The following is a 14,914-nucleotide window of genomic DNA, read 5'->3' as shown; positions in this document are numbered from 1 at the left end:
CCACCAGTATATTGATAATTGATCATAAGATATTGAGGGTAATCTTATTCTCTAACTGTTTCTTGATCGTTTCCCATCAGCAAACAATAGCTGCCAATTCATGAGGGAGCCAAGCGGGTTTCAAAGCTGCCAAGCAGGTTTCAAAGCTTACAAGCTTACAGCAGTCGATTGTCGGCTGATGTTACGGCCGGCGTGAAGTTCACGACAAATAAACAGACTTTGTGAAGCTCATAACTATGATAACACAATATTGCAATATTTATTACTATTCTTTTTTAATAATGATAATCAACTTTCATTCGTTAGTAAAGCTCCCGCAGTCTCAATCAATCTCCTCTCCATATATAGCATTTAATCTGTTCCATAGTTCGTTCTCAGCTGACTCAAGCTTCATATCAGATTGCTCTAATAATTTCCCCACTTCTCTGCTCATAGGAACTTTATGCATTTTAGAGAAACATGCAGAGCATGTATTTGACAAATAAGCGTGTAGGCTAAGAACTAGTTTCTAAAGTGAGTTACAATCACTTAATGCAATGGTTGATGCACGGGGGAGGGTAATCTTATTGATCGTTTCCCATCAGCAAACAATAGCTGCCAATTCATGAGGGAGCCAAGCGGGTTTCAATGTAGCCAAGCAGGTTTCAAAGCTTACAAGCTTACAGCAGTCGATTGTCGGCTGATGTTACGGCCGGCGTGAAGTTCACGACAAATAAACAGACTTTGTGAAGCTCATAACTATGATAACACAATATTGCAATATTTATTACTATTATTTTTGTATAATAATAATCAACCATCATTCGTTAGTAATGAAAACTCCGCAGTCCCGATCAATCTCCTCTCCACTTTACACATTACATAAACAAGATCTCTTTTGACATCACAACAATGTCAACACAATCACAACAGAATCTTATTTTATCCAACCAGGTTTTATATTTTGATTATGACATCATGTCTTTCAACATTGTCACACTTTTCATTACACACATTAGCGGCATCAAAAATGATGGGCTGGGCGTGCGAGGGAGCGTGCTTATTCTGGCAGATTGTGAAATATTAAAACCAATAACATTCTGAATGATTTATCATTCTGTACTCTTTCTCTCCTTTCTTTCATGTATTTTCTTTTCTTTTTCTCAATTAGTAGTTTCATAATCTCGCTACAGTTTGAGCGAGACTGTAACTGTCATTGTTTGAATGAATGAATGAATGAATGAATGAATGGTCTTTATTTGTCATTGATATAGTACAGGTACCAAACAACGACATTTGGGAGGGGGGGCTCCCCTGGTGCTAGGAAACTAGGTGCTAGGAACTGGTGCTATAACTGTGTTCATGTTAGAATGTTTAGTGAACGAACAATTGTTGGGTGTTTGCCACAAATCGGAATTCTCTTGCCGTGAAATGTGTAGCCTACATCAAATAACATGATGTCGGCGATCTACTAGAACTGCGGGACGACTGCAATGTAGGCTACCATATATATTTGCCATATCATACCGTTTTATATTGAAAAATATGATGGTAAATAAATACATGTGGGACCGATGTATGATATGGCAGAGGTGTGGTGTGTATCAGTCTGTCTCGTTCCAGCGAGTCAACTCGTGTTGACTCAATAAGACATGCGCTCTGCGCTGTGGGCAGTGGGGGAGGGTTGATGGCTCTCCGATCAATGAACAAAGACATCGGGTTTCCCCCGCGGTGTGTTTCTGTTGCGTGTTCACGCTTCTTGCGTGACATCGCCATCCAGCGATTTTTGTGGGTCAGTACACACTCCCCCATTGTGAATAGTGGTCGGGTTATTCCACACGTCGTCGCGCTTTAGTAGGTAAAAAAACGTCGCGCCTGTAGTGTTAAGCTGTCCACCTAATTCCTGTAAGTCTGTTATTCGAATGTTTATGGTTAAGTTACATATTATACATTTATCCTGCTTATACTTTATACATTATATATATATATATTGTTATATTATCATTAGTGTATTAGATTCAGATGTGAGAGTTAGCATACTGTCTCAGTTCATGCTTCTATTGTTTGTATCACTGCAGGGCTTCTTCATCTTTGTCATTAAATACTTGATTGACATTGAGGAGCGTATTTCTTCATGAAGAAGCCAGGCAGCCATGGTCGTCGTTGTATGCTCTTTCCCTGGCTGCGCTTTCGGAACTGAAGACGTGTCTGAAGCACTCGCCATTGCCCTGTTGACTAATCATGGATTTGCCCATCAAAGCACATCACCTGTCACATCCGCGCCGCCCCCCCGAGGCCGAAACTGGATCGGCCTACAGTCGACGTAGGCGTATCAATTGAGGAATGAAACGTGTTCATCCGTCGTTGGGACGTCTTCTGCACTGGCTCAGGCATAGGAGCCGCCGAGGCCCCTGTCCAGTTGTTTCAGTGCGCTGGGCCTGAACTTGGTGACAGCCTGTTGAAAGTCAACCCCAACGCCGCTTCCGAAATTTTGCTACACCTAATTGCCGCCTTGCGTTCACTAGCAGTCATTCCAGTCGCCACATGTGTCCTGCGCACCGAGCTGCTCCAGTTACGCCAGGAGCGTGATGAGACATTCCGCGCCTTCACTGCCAGAGTGCGGGGGAAAGCGGAGACATGCGCCTATGTTACAGTATGTGGGTGTGGCGAGGATGTGGACTATACCGACCACATCATCCGCGACATTTTAGTCAATGGTATCTCATTGTGGCCTGGGGTAGCACGTGCCACCCCTGAAATCTGATTGGCCACCCCAGGTGCCACCCCCCTGATAGATTGGCACACAGCTGACATGATGTATATAATTTGATGTAAAGAACTCTCAAAAAACACATACGAAATATTGTTTTAAGTACAATAAAGCTTTATTTATTTTAAGAACGTGTGGAGTGCATCTCCAGCAGTGCGATATCTGTAAACATACTATCTGTAGACTCTCCGCTCAGGGTTGCCAGATGGGATTGACAATTAACCAGTCTAAAAACAGCTAAATCCACAAAAAACCAGCCCATCTGGCAACCCTGTCTCCGCTGCTTCAAACTCTTCCACTTGTTGCGCAAAATGGGCCACAGTTTGTCAAATCCAATGTTGGGCATCTCGTTTCTCAAGTCCAGGTATAGACCAAAATATACAGGTAAGCCAAAGGCAAGTGGATCTGATGAAGGTAAAGCAATCTTTCTCACTTGATCTTCACCAGAGAAGAACCCCGGTGAATGATGCCCCCCGCCCCTTTTACAGTCGCGCGCGTTTAGGCAACGGAAGCGTGGACAAAAACAACATTCTTGATCCAGAGTTAGGTACGCTTAAAATAGCTTACAACGGCTACTAGCATAAAGAAATGTCTGCTTGTTGCGTGTTCGGTTGTCAGAATCGATATTCCACGACTATCGGACTAAAGTTCTACCGAATTCCATCAGGATCAGACCATTTCAGAGCAACCGGCGGCGTCAACTGGACTGAGGACAAGATTTTAAAAAATGCTTGTGCATGTGCCGCCCATTTTATATCAGGTAAAGTATTGTAGCAACCGTGTAATAATATGTTCATTAATGTTGCAATTAATGCTCAGAAATTCAATTCTAGCACTGATACTGTGCGCTGTGTTGTGTGCCAATGCATTCCTGTGATTGGTGGAGGTCACAGGTGTTGCGTTGAGGAAAGGAGAGCTTCGGTGAACTGGCGGTTTTGTATGTGGAAGTTTGCAATTAAACGCACGGATTGTAAGACAACCTATCTTGTCTTTGGCTTGGGAGGACTTCTGATTTCAAGACATAAAAGTCTGAATCTATGTCATGGTATTTGATGTACTGTGACCACAGATTGCGTAGTTGTAGGCATCTAGTGATTTATATGCTCTCAATTTCTCACGGGCCTAATGTTAGTAGCCTAATTAAAGTATACAATGGGTAGTGGAGACAGAAATTGTAATAAAAAGCACAAAATGGTGCATACAAATTGACCAGAATGCAGGGAATTAAGTGTTAAATTCTTAAAATTGTGCCACCCATGCCAGCCCGACAGGCGCACATAACAGGCGCACCTACCCCAATGTCACGTCGGAATTCGACGTTTGGATACGATGGACAGACGTCGAATCCTGACGTCTGCCGTGTGAGACCAGGTTGGCCCAGCGGACGTGGCGAAACGAGCCCCGTGCCCAGAGTGTAAGAGAACCTTTAATGTCTTCACAGAGGGATCTCGCGGATGGAATACCAAGCCCCACCAGCTTTGTATCGACTGTTATAGGGCCCGCCGACGCAAGGGGCGACCGCAGCCATCTGCCAGCAGTCAACAGGCCGCCGTGGAGTCAGAACCGATCTCCCAGATTTCGTCGGTTCAGTCTGATGCCCGCCCTGGCCGACGTCGTGGGAGTCACCACCAACGCCACGCCCCCACGCCCATCAGACTTGAGCACCACATTTTCTCCAAGGGCGAATGGAGAAGGGCCAGGCTGAAAGACCATCCCCGAGCGCTGATCACTATCTCGGTTGACATGCCTGTCGGATCGAGTGCAGGCACCGGCGACCGTGGCTCGGTCAACGGGGCGAGGGTATCCGCCATCGCGGACACTGGTGCACAGTCGGACCTTTGGTCCCTAGAGGAGTTCATTGCCTGCGGATTCTCACGTGACGACCTGCGTCCCGTCCATCTCAGCATGTCGGCCGCCAACCGCTCCCCCATAGCTGTCGAAGGCGCATTCTTCGCTAGACTCTCGACAGCCTCCAGCAGCGGTGAAGTGGCGTCCTGCCGCTCCATGGTGTACGTGAGCAGCTCAGTCCGGGCCATGTACCTATCCTACGAGTTGCTGCTCAACCTCGGCCTCTTGTCTATGGACTTCCCATCAGGTGACATCGTAGGGGGGCCCAACGACAAGCGTGGGTCTTACACGCAAAACCAGCCCCTGTCCGTCAATGCTACGAGGTCCACCAACGGCGGCTGCGGCGACCCGAGTAACCCCCACAGCGCCCAGTGCTCATGTCCCCAGCGTACGGTCCCTCCGGAACGCCCTGCGGCGCTACCTTTCCCTGTCACACCAGAGAACAACAGCCGGATGAAGGATTGGCTATTCGGGAGATACGCCTCATCCACATTCAACACTTGCCCTCATCGGGCGCTGCCGTGCATGGAAGGGCCACCCATTGAAATGCATGTGGACCCCGCAGCCACGCCAAGAGCATGCCACACCGCGGCCGTTGTGCCTCTACACTGGCAGCAGAGAGTCCACGATGACCTTCTCCGGGATGAGGCCCTTGGTGTCATTGAACGTGTGCCATACGGCGAACCAGTGACATGGTGCCATCGTATGGTGGTCACTCGGAAGCACAATGGCTCCCCCCGCAGGACCGTGGACCTCACACCTCTCAACAAGTTCTGCCTACGTGAGACTTTCGCCACCGAGTCCCCATTCCACCTCGCACGTCGTATCCCAAAGGACACCTGGAAGACTGTCACGGACGCCTGGAATGGCTACCACAGTGTGCCGCTGCGTGAATCAGATCGTCATCTGACCACATTCATCACGCCCTTTGGCCGCTGGCGTTACACCAGGGCGCCACAAGGTTTCCTATCGTCGGGGGATGGCTACAACCACAGTTTTGATGCGGTCCTCTCGGACTATGAGTGTAAGGAACGTTGTGTGGATGACACCATCCACTATGACACCGACCTGGAGCAGCACTGGTCGAGGACCATCGACTTCCTTACTCGTGTCGGCCGGGCAGGCATCGTGTTGAACCCGGACAAGTTTCAGTTTGCGGAGAGGAACGTCGAGTTCGCTGGCTTCAGGGTGTCGGACACTACTATCGAGCCACTCCCCAAGTACTTGGACGCTATCCGATAGGGCTGCCACGATTAGTCGACTAGTCGCGACGACGTCGATTACCAAAATCGTCGCTGACATATTTGGTAATCGACGTCATCGCATGTTTTTTGGGAGCTGAAATAAGCGATAAGCATTCGTTTTTCTTCCCTGAAGCTGCCACTGGCTAGCGTTCGCCTATCATCCATCCTCACTATGGATTTTGCCACTTGATTGACATACAGGTAAGCCAGTCTGAGATCTGATCTTTTCACCTAACACACGGTTCACCACGCATGCGCAGTCAACAGCGCCAACTACAAAATACAAAATACAGGCGAGACTAATTACCTAGTTAGCCTTCCAATTTCTACTATTTACTATATAATACTAAAGAAAGGGTATACAAATGAGTGGGGAAGCTGGACCAAGTAAGAAACCAATAACGTACAACTTCCATCCAGAATGGGAGGAGGACTTTTTTACACAATGTGATATTGGAAGTCCATCAGTCTGATCTGCAAATCTACGATGACTGTTTCGAAGAAGGGAAATGTGGCAAAAGAGCGAAAACGTACGGCTGCAACGATAGCTTCTTATCGCGTCAGTCACGTTCTTGTTAAACACAAGAAGTCATTCAAAGACGGCGAAATTGTGAAAAAAGCGTTTCTTGAGGCTGCAGATTGCCTTTTCGATGACAGATCCACAGTGGCTGATGACACCTTGCAACCAGCTCCTACAGCCCTGACTACTAGAAACTAGCTGCCTCCTCCCAGTGCCAGGTCTCCCACTAAGGTAGAGAAATGCATTTATTTCCTCCTTTTAAACTAGGGAACTACCTTTTTTGTATCTGGTTTACTTTTCTGTTTGTTGGATCAGTAGTTGGCTATGGTACTGCAGACTGGCTGTCAGTGTGTGAGTGAGAGAAAGTGAGTGTGTGTGTGTGTGTGTGTGTGTGTGTGTGTAAGAGAGAGAGAGAGAGAGAGAGAGAGCGAAAGAGAGAGGGAGGGAGAGAGAGGGGGGAGAGAGAGAGAGGGGGGGAGATACAAAACAAAGGGTATAGTGCATATTCTCAGGCATCAAACACGTTTTTAAAATGTAGTAGAGAGTGCAAACTGCTGAGTACTACATTTTTAAAATAATGTACTGTGATAAAATTGATGCCTGAGAAGATGCACTATACCCTTTGTTTTGCACTATTACATTACATTACATGCAAGTGATGCCAGAAATAAATATGCTGCTTCATTAAAAGATCTATTTTTGAGTGAACAATCATTTTAATTGTCTTTATTTTTAGTTAGCACATGCCTACAACAACAACTAACAACTTCAAGCTAAATGTAGAAGCTGATTTAGAAGATGATAGCTAAATAAGAGCGATTGAGTAATTGTGCGATAATCTGTAATTTATGATCTGATTAGTCGACTAATCGTTAAAATAATCGGTGACTAATCGACTATGAAAATAATCGTTTGTGGCAGCCCTACTATCCGAGACTTCCCCACCCCGGACTCCACGACGGATGTCAGGAGCTGGTTCGGCCTTGTCAACCAGGTGTCGAACTATGCCCAGCTGCGCGACACGATGGCTCCATTCAAGCCATTCCTCAGCCCACGCTGTAAATTCTCATGGTCACCCGAACTGGAGGAAGCCTTTCAAACGTCCAAAAGTGCTATTGTTAGGGCCATCCGTGAGGGCGTGGAGATCTACGACATGCAGAAGCGCACCTGCCTCCGCCCTGACTGGTCCAAGCGCGGTATTGGTTTCTTCCTGCTCCAACAACATTGTAGCTGCGCCTCGGGCATACCAGACTGCTGCCCGGGAGGATGGAGGATCACCCTCGCTGGTTCACGCTTCCTGTCCCCGGCCGAACAGCGCTATGCGGCCATCGAAGAAGAGGCCCTAGCCGTGGCCTGGGGTCTGGAGCAAGCACGGTACTGCACGCAGGGCAGCGACAACCTCGTCGTAGTTACCGACCATAAGCCCCTGGTGAAGATCTTTGGCGACCGTACGCTAGATGAGATAACAAACTCACGCCTGTTTAGACTCAAGCAGCGTACCCTCCCATGGCGCTTCGACATTGTGCACCTGCCTGGAAAGAGCAACTATGCCGCTGACGCAACCTCAAGACATCCGTCTCCATCAGGCTCAGCGAACGGCCTCTCACTGGGATTGCCAGGCGTGCCTGACGCCGTGGAGTCAGCACTTATGGCTTCCATCCGCGCCGATGCACAAGAGCTCGGAGCCGTCTCTTGGACCCTCCTTGCACGAGAAACAGCAAGTGATGCATGCCTCAGCCACCTTCTGCACCTGATCGAACATGGGGACAGGGTTGATATGAACGACCCCACCCTGGCGAGTCTATCACCAGTCTGTGAGTCCATTTACGCACAGGACGGCGTCCTGCTATATCATGACCGTGTCCTGGTCCCTCCATCCCTCCGCGACAGCGTCCTTCGACACCTCCATGCCGCCCACCAAGGGATCTCGGCGATGGGGCAACAGGCCCGTGCCATAGTCTACTGGCCAGGGATGTCAGAGGACATCCGAGCCGCCAGGTACGGATGTGCGGACTGTAACCGGAACGCTCCGTCACAAGCAGCCACGCCCCCCCTACCATCCTCGCCACCGTCCACCCCATTCGAGGCGGTGTTTGCTGACTTCTTTGACTATGGAGGTCGTCACTACCTAGTTATCGGAGATCGACTATCGGGCTGGGTGGAGGTCCTATGCTCCACAGCAGGCACTGAAATGGGAGGCTCAGCTGGGCTGGTTCGCCACCTCCGTGCGTTCTTTGGCTCCTTTGGTGTGCCGGAGGAACTTTCGAGCGACGGTGGTCCGGAGTTCACAGCAGGCCAGACGCAGGACTTCCTCCGCTTGTGGGGCGTCAAACACTGTGTGTCCTCTGTTGCTTTCCCACAGTCAAACGGAAGAGCGAAGTTGCAGTGAAGTCTGCGAAGCGCCTCCTGATGTCCAACACTGGCCCGACTGGCAGTCTCGATCATGACCGCTTTCTGCGTGCCATGATACAGTTACGCAACATGCCTGACCCCGACAGCAACCTCTCACCGGCGCAGATTATCTTCGGTCACCCCCTTCGAGGTTCGCTTTCCTTCGTCAACAGGCTTGAGAAGTTCTCGAACCCACATATCCGACCGCTCTGGCGCCAAGCATGGGCGGCAAAGGAGGATGCCCTTCGGACCCGGATGTCCCGTACCACCGAGTCCCTGCAGGCTCACTCGAAGCCACTCCGCCCATTGGCACTTGGTGAGAGGTTGTTCCTCCAGAATCAGCAGGGCCCTAGCCCTAACAAGTGGGACAGGTCAGGGGTGGTGGTGGAGTCACGTGGTCACGATCAGTATCGGGTTAAGGTTGATGGGTCTGGATGCCTGACTTTACGCAACCGGCGGTTCCTCCGTGGCTACACCCCCTATGCTCCTCAGCAGCCAGCTGCTATGTCCCCTCCACCTACGCCCCTGGTACACCGCTCCCTACCTGTCCAACCGTGCCCGGTGGTGCCCCAGGGGATCGTCCAGCAGCTGGCGGATGGGCCCTGTGGCGCGGCTCTGGGTTCCTCCTTGCCGGCGCCTGCTGGTGAGGCGGCCCCTGGCCTCGGGTCCCAGAGCGACCCTGTCCCCACTGATGCCGTACAAGGGAGCCACCCAAGCACTACGAGCCCGAAACAGGCCGTTGGACGCGGGACTGAGTCCGGTTACCTATTTCAGTTTATAGCTTTCCGGACTGGGGGGGATGAAGGGTATACCGCCGTCCACTAGGTGGCAGTATTTCGATTGTTATGCTGTCCGGCTCAGTTAGGAGTCGGCCATTTTATTTGTTGATTAGTTTCAGACGTTCATGTTACGGTGGTTGTCTATTAAGCTGTCCACCTAATTCCTGTAAGTCTGTTATTCGAATGTTTATGGTTAAAAGTTATACATTTACCCTGCTTATACTTTATACATTATATATATATTGTTATATTATCATTAGTGTATTAGATTCAGATGTGAGAGTTAGCATACTGTCTCAGTTCATGCTTCTATTGTTTGTATCACTGCAGGGCTTCTTCATCTTTGTTATTAAATACTTGATTGACATTGAGGAGCGTATTTCTTCAATCTTGATGAAGTGGCTCCCACCAAAAATTGAAAGCTATGGTGATGTAGAGCACATGGAAAACATTTGGTGCTTTTGTAACAGGGTTATAAATTATATTTAAGTTATAGGTTGAAGTTCATCAAAATCGTTTGCTTTTTATCATTTGGTTAAGTGTTTTGAATTGATTTACCCATGGCTGCATACGGTGTGTAGTGCCCCTAGTGGAGGTTGGACTGGCCGCGTTTAATGTTTTGACGAAGGCCACCGTAGCTCACCCCTTTCGTCTTTGTGAGCGGTTGAGATGGTAGGTGAAAGTTGTTTTGTGCTGGAGCCTACCATTAAATAACCACCATTTTGTTTGCACATTCAGATACATAAACAGCTTGAAAGTGAACCTGTGTGCCTGCCTGGTCTGTCCGGATTGTGAGGGGTTACAACTGGTGCCGCGACCCTGCGACTTCAAAGGATCAGCCCATCGCCGATCCAACATCCTACGGACCCCAGGCCGGCTGTCGAAGAGCCCCATAGATGTATTGAGGTTCCATGAATGATACAGTTATATGTATAGCAGACAAATTTATCAGACACAACGCAGAACGAGTACTACAGTAATATTTAGCAGGCAATTGAATAGTTAGTCTAGTACTGATCTAGTAATTATTTAGCTTGGGTAGCAGTAGAAGTGATTTTAACTGCCATTTGCCATTTGCCTGTCACTAATGGTTTACAGTGAGTGTTTTTGTTTTGGGTCGGTCATTATTTTATACACTGAGTGATTTATTTTCTTTTGGCACAATTTATTCAGTCAATTTTATGTCATACGATTTAGATACTAGTGAGTAGATATGGCAGAGGGTGCGAACATGGAGTTTTGTGATTCAGAACCTGTGAAAAAAGTGAGTTTTGGTAGAGGATTTATTACACCGATTAGCTCAGTATCCCTGCCTGGTTATGTGGGTTCTCTAGGGCGTTGTAGGGGGATTACTGACTTGGATGAGTATAGTAGGGCTAGTCTCTTGGTAGGCCAGAGTGCCCAGGGTCCTTACATTTTACCCACTTCTACCCCTGCCTATCACCTGCCTAGTGAGGGTGACACTACTATCCCTGTTAATCATGAGCCCAGTGAGACAGACACCCCTACCCATGTCTATCGCCAGTCTGGTGGGACAGACAATACTCCTCCGATACATCCCCAGCCTAGTGAGACAGACAACACGTTGAGGGAACTAGGTGTTTTGATCACAGAGTTGGGGAGACACATTGGAGATTCAGTTACAGCTAGGCTTCTGTCAGAAAAGGAGAGTACCAGTAACCGTAGCGGATGTACACAGGCTTGTGGTGCGTCAGTGGACCTCACGCAGTTCAGCATGGCTATGAGGTCTAGTGCCAAGGAAATTCCCATCTTCCGAGGTGAGTCAACTGACAAATGCTCTGTCCACGAATGGATCGACTTGATGTCCATTTACCTGAGAAAGAGGAACGTTAACATTGGGGATCAGTCTGATGAGATTATGTCCAAGCTGATGGGGAGAGCCAGAGATGTGGTGAAGATAGGAATACGCAGTGACACATCTCTTGGAGCTGACCAGAAACCAGACGCCATCTATGCTATCCTGAAGCAGCATTTCAGTGACCTGACATACTCGGGCATGCCACTTGCCGACTTCTACAGTACGCTTCCCAGAGCCCATGAGAGTCCCTTAGATTACTGGGTGCGCCTGAATAGGGCAGCTGATGTAGCAGAGGAGGGTCTGCAGCGCCAGGGGAAAGGGATGGGAGATCTCAATGGGGAGGTGGCTATGATGTTTGTTAGATACTGTGACGAGCCTTCCTTGTCTGTCGTGTTCAAGAGCAAGCTGGCTAGCAGCTGGACAGCCAAAGAGGTCCAGGAACGGATTGATGAGTACCATAGAGAGTTGAAGGCCAGGCCCAGTAGGCCCGCAGCAGAACGTAGTACCAGGCAAGCCATTGCTGTGATGACCGTTGATGCACAGGGGATGGAGAGACCGGAGCCTGATGTTGTGTTGCAGTCCCACAGCCAGTGTGTGTGAGTCAGCCCCCACCACGACAACCAGAGCCAAGTGTGGAGCTCACCTCAATCCAGAACAGCATGGACAAGATGGCTGGGATGCTTGATGAGGTATTGAGCAGAATGGCGAGAAGTCCTGCCGCCAGGGGCCGCTACTACTCGTCCCGGGAAGGGGGAGCTTCAGGAGCGTGTACAGTCTGTGGTGACAGTTCTCACAATACCACTGCTCACTGTAGGCAGCACAACCTGTGTTTCTCATGCAAACAGCCAGGGCACATGAAGTTACAGTGCCCGAATGTACACCCCCTCCCTGCGCCTCTGTCTGCACCAAGTGCCCCAATCTTCTCGTCTAACCAGGGAAACTAGATAGCCTGCATTTGGAGAGGGGCAATGTGGGCTTAAGTGATAATACCCTCAGTGATGATCTACAGTCAGTATATGAGTCAGTCTGTGAGAGTGCTCCCAGTCGTCAGACAGTCATCCTTCAGAACATACAGCGTCTAAATGGTAGTGATAGTTTGTTTTACACACCTGTGGCTGTTAATGGATGTGTATGCCATGTTGGACACAGGTTCGATGGCATGCTCTGTTAGTGAGGCTGTTGAACAGCGGCTCATTGCTGCTGGCACTCTAGACAGTGATGTTCAGAGTGACTTAGATATAGTACTGATAGGATGTGGAGGAAAGAGAGTCCATCCTAAGAGACTTTGTGATCTACAGTTTGAGGTTTATGGATGTACAGCAGTGGTGTGCCGTCAGGGCCAGCAAGGCCTTCTCTGCTGGCCTAAACATCATCAGAATATACATTTTATTTTAATATATTTTTTCCACAAATATGTATTAATGATTCCCCATAGTCTATTCTCTTCATTTCATAGCTTTCCTCTTGGTTGCGCTGCTTCCAGTCTCCGATTGAGATTTGGAGGGCTGGCCTTTATGTTAGAGCTTTTATCCAATCAAAATGTGTTGCTAGGGGCCTCCAAAATCTGCCTGCCTGCACGTTAAGCGGTGCCGCGGATTCGACCTGTAACTTAACGTTGGAACGAGAAAACCTGTGGCGTTCCTAGTAAACCTACGTAGATGCGAGCAAAAGCAACAACGGCGCCTGCTGGAAGGCTCAATGATGTCAGCACCCAGCACGTCTTTTGATTGGATACGCACTATTGATACGCACTATTGATACGCACTATTGATATTCACTATTGAGATGCGTATATGCCGGTAGATGTGAAACTTTTGAAAGTGCGCAGGGAAACGGAGCTCACAACGAAAGCTTTCGTTGACTGATCGATAATACTGATCGATTGTGTCCTGTTTTTGGGTAAACAATAACTATCATTTAGGGGACATGATGAAAGCACCGAGTCCACAAACAGAGGAAACTACGTTGAGCTTATTTCTTTTCTGGCTGAAAACAACCCAGATTTACATTACCACCTGTCCACAAACAAAGTGTTTACTGGGACGTCAGGCAAAATACAAAACGACCTGATTTTTGCTATTGCTTAAGTGATGGGAGAAGAGATCAAAATGGAGATTAAAAAGGCACCCTTTGTCGCTATTATGGTGGACGAGACGACAGACGTGGGTAATGTAGCGATCTTAAAGATGTTAGTTTAACACTCTTCATTGTAAATGCGGATTTATTGATTAAAAATGCTTCGGAAATATTAATATAACTCTGTTGTACTTGTCTGACTATGTTAAGGTGATGCAACGCCCGGTTATACTGTGTTTCTGTCTAGTTTCTAGAGCCATGGCGTCATAACGATGGTATTAAGAGGTAGAATAATTCAGGTAGGAATGTGTCGGACATCACTGAAGGCCTAGGTGTGAAATGCACCGCCCGCCACTGATGTACAGTGACGGTGCCCACACTAGTTGTCCCGGGTCAGGTAGATGAGCTCATCATAGGGACAAATGTGATCAAGTATCTGACTCACAAATTCAAGGACTCAGACACATATTGGAAAATGATCTCTGAGACAGTTGGTCCTGTGGCTGGGGGGCGTGACGACTTCCTTGCTATGCTCTCCGGCATCAATCGGTGGAAGGGTGATGATGTGCCCGACGTTGTTGGAACAGTCAAACTCAACCAAGCCGTCACTCTCCTGCCTGGACATGAACACCTGGTGTGGATTTCCAGAGAAATCACGTGGACCCCCGGGCTGCACCGTGGTGGTTGAGCCAACAAAGTCACATGCAATCCCGAGAAACGTCCTGGTTGGCAGAGTGGTGACTCCTCTGTGGGGAGATGGATGGGTCCCCATGAAGATCATAAACCCCACGGACAAGCCAATAACGATGAGAAGAAACGCCAAGTTGGCAGATGTGTATCCATGCCTGGCTGTTGAGGAGCTCCAGCCCGCTGATGGTCCATGTTTAAAGTCCAATAGTCAACATGTCACAGCTGAACGAACCCCACCTCCGTCTGACCTGACGGGAGCTCTGAGAGAGAGTGGCCTAAGTGACTTGGATCTCGATTCATGTGAGGTCTCTGAGGACTGTAGGCAGGAGATGTGCAAGCTCGCTCTCAGATACTCTGATATCTTCTCCAAGGATAGGCTCGACTGTGGCGAAGTGAGGGACTTTGTTCACAAGATCCACTTAGTAGATGAGAGGCCATTCAAGCTGCCGTACCGGCGCGTGCCGCCAGCGCACTACCAGAAGCTCCGGACAACACTGAATGAAATGGAGGAAAAAGGCATCATCAGAAAGTCAACTAGTGAGTTTGCCTCTCCACTTGTCCTCGTCTGGAAGAGAGATGGCGAGCTGCGCATCTGTACTGACTTCCGCTCTCTCAATGCCAGGACAGTGAAAGATGCCTACCCTCTTCCACATCAGGCAGACTGCCTGGCAGTTCTAGGAGGGAACGTGTTGTTCAGTACAATGGACCTTACCAGTGGCTTCTATAACGTCCCCTTGCACGAAGACAGTAAGAAGTTCACTGCCTTTGCCTCGCCTGTCGGCCTCCATGAGTATAACA

Source organism: Nansenia antarctica (genome assembly GCF_963989245.1).
Source record: "Nansenia antarctica genome assembly, chromosome: 4".
Lineage (NCBI taxonomy): Eukaryota > Metazoa > Chordata > Actinopteri > Argentiniformes > Microstomatidae > Nansenia > Nansenia antarctica.
Note: the sequence above shows the minus strand (reverse complement) of the source record.